Below are 4,820 nucleotides of genomic sequence, written 5' to 3'. Positions count from 1 at the left end.
TAGGGAGCCCTTTTCATACTTGTTGCAAGGTTGGTGTTTTGTGAAAGTTTATTTGTGCAAACATGATTGAAGTGATGAGAGGAGAATGTACAAGTTTATTTACATTTTGTGTTTGGATGGATAAACCCACTGCCTACGTACCATCTTATAAAAAGATTAGGATCAAAACCTCGTAGTTCGGGGTAAAAATCTCAAAACAAGTTGGTGAATTGATTGGTCCAAAAGCCTTAAGGTCTTTTGTTATCTAAGAGAGAAAACTCAACCTAAAACCACAAATCCACCATGTGAGGATAGCTTCAACATGCTAGTGAGGGGTTAACCCTATAATAAGCATGGAAGACTCATTGTCCATCACTAAGGATATAGGTGAGTATTACATCTACCACAAGGATAACTCAAACCTAATAGCTAAAGGTTATGAAAGATTTTGATTAAGAAAGTGGCCATTGGAACCACAAAAGACACTTGAATGGGTTATATTTACCAATTAGAAGTATATACAAAATAGTCAAAGTTGACTTAAAGATTCAATTCAAAATAAGTGTTATGAAAAGAAAGTTTTAAAATCAAAAGCATAAGGCTTAGGTTTCTAATGTTTGAAAACAATAGTTAAATGTTTGCACAAAAAGTTTTGGCTTGGGTTAGAGTGGAGAGAAGAAGAAGAAGGGCTAAGTCCTAAGTAAAACAAAAGGTGAGGGGAAAGAGAACAAAACCACACAAGGAGTTCCTCTCTTGAGATCATATAGATGATCCAAGTAGCTCCCATCCTTTGGAATAAGCAATCACATAAGCATAAACTCAAGCAATCAACAGTCATATGAACTCTTGGAAAGACTTCTCAATGTATCTTGGACCTCTCTCTCTTAGAAGCTCATGGTAATGGTTCCTTAATTAAGCTCAAGTTGGAACTCCTAGCACAAGAAAACACACATCAAAAGATTCTATAATACAATCAAAGAATGGACAAGAGGGAGTTTTGAATAGGGTCCTTCCAATGTTCATCTTCAAGCTTAAGCATTCTAAAGGCCGAATGCCTAGTTGCTCTTTGACTTTTTATAGCACTCTAAAGGCCCAATGCTTAGTTGCTCTTTGACTCCAAATTTGCATAGGGAAAGTCCTAAAGTCTAAGTCCATTTTGTCCAATTCTTTGCATTTGGTCCACAACAATCAAAACAAAACACAAGCACAATAGTATATACACAATTATGTGCTCAAGTGAGCAAAAGGCAAATGGCATTAACATAAATATGTGCTCAAATGAGCAAATGGATAATATATGCAAGAATAGTAAATTGCATTAAAAGTAAAGAGCAAAAAGTAAATGTTAATTGTTAATGGTTAGTGTTAGTAGTTAGTGTGCCATAAGGCAAATTTAGCGCTATGTTAAGCAATCGTAATTGGACTTATGTAGAAGTCACAACTATCTGAGGCCGGTCAATAATAATGTAGGCAACAACACAAGTTAGAAGTCTTGATTAGTGAACCAAGTTTCAACAACTTGCCATGCCAAAAGAAAAAGAGAATTGATCTTGTATTGGTTTAAGCCTTTTGCATGATTTAGAAAACAACCTATCCTTAATGCAAAGCCATTCACTTGATCAATTGATCAAGATGAATTAGATTTGGATCAAGGAAGATTAAGTCTCCCTAATCAATGCTAACTTATCAACCTTTAACTCATTAATCAAAAATAAAATAAGAAGAAGAAGAAGGAGATGGAGAATGGATAATGAAAAATGGAAAGATCAAAATGCATAAAGTGAAGTAAGATGTACCAATCCATATGTATTGACCAAATGACATTGAAATTCAAAGTCAAACAATGATAAATCAGAAATGAGATGAAGATTGGAGATCAAACAATAAGCAAAATATTTTTTGGCATTTTTAATATTAAAATAAACTTGAATTAAAAATAAAAGAAAGGTCAAACTTCAAAATCACTTCAAACCAACCTTGAAAGGTCCAAGTGATTTATCCCAAGCTCAACAAGGTCAAACAAAGTTTGACAAAAAATTTCAGCATTTTTAAAAGTTAGAAACTATTTTTAATCAATTAAAAATGAATAAAAATAACCTAATTGAACTAAAATCTCAAATAAATCTCAAATCAATTTAAAAATTGATGAGAATATTTTTCATAGATCCATCATCATTCAAATAGGTTAGGAAAATATTTTTGTATTTTTTGAATATCAAAAACTATTTAAAATGAATTAAAAATAACCAGAAAAGAGAAAATTCACAAAAAAAATCAAATGACAAAATAAAAAATATTAAAAATCAGAAATAGAAACTAGAATTTATTTGGAGACTAATGCAATTGGTCCCATTATTTTTGGATTAAAAATGAGAGAGATATTGATTTTTGAAATAAAAGGGAATAAACAAAAGGAAATCAGAAATTGAAATAATATGAAAAATCAGGGATCGTTGGATGTGTTTCATTAATTGACGTGGCACATCAAATGGTACAGAGTCGCGCGCTCACCATGAGTCCAGGTCAATGCGTAACACACAACATTAAAATAAGTCATAACAATCAAATGCCAATATCAAATCTGGAAAATGAATCCAAGGGTCCACAATGCATCTGGCAATGGGACGCCCACCGGAGCCACCTTCTTCTCCGGTGAGCTTGGATTTTCCGGCCAAAATTGCAGAGATCCAAAAGGCAACCAAAATGCACGATCCATACCTCTTTAGAAAGCTAGGATGATGTACATCATCCCTGTGCCACTCAATTCCACTATAGATCTCTATATTGAGAGAAATCAGAGATGGAAGTTCTATGGTATTCATCATGAACTCAATGGATTTCAAAAATTAAATGCATAATCATGATGCCTCTATTGAGAGAACTTCAGCCAACACAAGATCCAAGCAAATAGGTCAATGGATGATGAGATTTGAAGAAAATACCAGTTGAAGAGTAAGCTTGAATTCTGGAAACTTGAGCTCGATTCCTTGCTTTCTTTGCCAAAACAGAAGATCAATGAACTAAATGATGAAGGTTTAGAAGCTTTGGATCCAAAGATTCAACCAGATGTAATTGAATTTTGGATCTGAAAAATTTGAAGAAAAATGGAAATAGCTTCTTTGGTGAGGTTGGGGAATCACTTCAGCAGGGTTTCAGGCGCCTTTAGGTTGAGTTTGAATGAAGTTGAGCACTTCTATTTATAGCAAAACAAGCTGCAAGCAAGGTGAATTCTCATGTGCATGGAATTTGGACTTCTCATGCATGGGCCTGTACAGGCGCGTGCAAAGCCCAAAAATGGATGGAAATGCAAGCTGAACTCAGATGCCAATGATTTGGACGTGTAATTAGAGCTGCATTGGCTTGTGCATGAGGTTATTATGTGAATTCCATAATTGTGCCTAAATGTTCACCTCTTCGAAAATACCAATTGCCAAATCCAAACATGATCATGTGAGTAATGGTTGGAAAGGTCTTGATGTAAGGAACAATTGTTATGTTGGGCAAAAATCCATTTGAAGTGTGGAAATTAGTTAATTTTGAGTTTAAAGTGTAGTGTGCAAAACATGTCAAGGCAAAGTTTCTAAATTTGGCCAATTTTCAAGCCCTTCTGTTTTGATGATGCAAGCCTCAAATGGAAAAGCCTCCAACATCAAAGTTGTATATCTTTTCAAGACAATCAAAATGGACTTAAATTTTGATTCATTTGGATTTTTGATGAAAGAGTTATGGGCACTTGAAGTTGGACTTTTTTGCCTTTTAATGCATTTGACCCAAAAGGACCTATAATGTCTTGCATTATCACATGTATTTCCTTTGAGATTTTGAGATTTTTCCAACATAACATTTGAAGTAGACATCTTAAGCTTTCCAATTCATTTGATCCCACCTCAAAATCATAAAAAAATAATGAGTTATGTCCTTGGGAAGTTAACCTAAAATTAGGGTTTTAGTCAAAATGACCTATAATGTATTGGAATGGGAGATGGCCTTCCAAGCTTCAAATCAATTTTTGATGAACATTAAAGTTGTTCATATTGTCCTTAAGAACATTTTTGCTTTTGGAATCATCTCCATTTGACCAACACATAAAAACTTAGGTCTCAGTGCATTTCAAAATAGTCAGATGAATTGACTGATCAACTTCTCAAGTCCATGCCTCATATCTTGATGAATTGATGATTGAGGACACTCAAATAAGTTCAAGCATGCATGAAATGATGAATTAAAGAACTTCCCTTGATTGTATTTGATCATGGACTTAGGTTGCTTCAGGAGCAAGGCATTGTGGTGCATAGATGAATTAGGGTTTCTTTGGGGAACCAACCTCAAACCCTTTGACTTGCTTTGATCAAAATGATGAATTGAGATTCTAGGGGGGCATACTTGATGGATGAGAGCTTGGGAACCATTACCATGCTTGCTATCATCTCCTCTTTCCCTTACCATTGCATAAGTGATCTCTTTGAAGCTCTTGACCTTGTGATTGCTCAAGCTACAAACAAAAGATGTTAGTGATATATTTTTGTGCTTTTGGTTAGTAAACAAAATAAGAAAAGCAATGATATACAATTCAAGCATGCTTGGTGATCTCAAACCACTCTCAAGAAGTCCCACCCAAAGGTAAAGGGAACCAACATGTTAGTGATCCTTGAGGCAATGCAAATGCAATGTTATGATGCCATGAGGGATCTTAGGGACAAAATTAGGGTCTCACACTAATCAATAACGAAGTGGTCCGACTATTTACCTTGCCTAACCATGAGATGACGAGTGTTCACAACCGCAATAACTGGCTTTATGACTTAGATGAACACCCTATTGATCCACCTTCACCTCCCGAG

This window comes from Lathyrus oleraceus, chromosome 5 (genome assembly GCF_024323335.1).
Source record: "Lathyrus oleraceus cultivar Zhongwan6 chromosome 5, CAAS_Psat_ZW6_1.0, whole genome shotgun sequence".
Taxonomy (NCBI): domain Eukaryota; kingdom Viridiplantae; phylum Streptophyta; class Magnoliopsida; order Fabales; family Fabaceae; genus Lathyrus; species Lathyrus oleraceus.
This window is presented reverse-complemented; position numbering follows the sequence as displayed.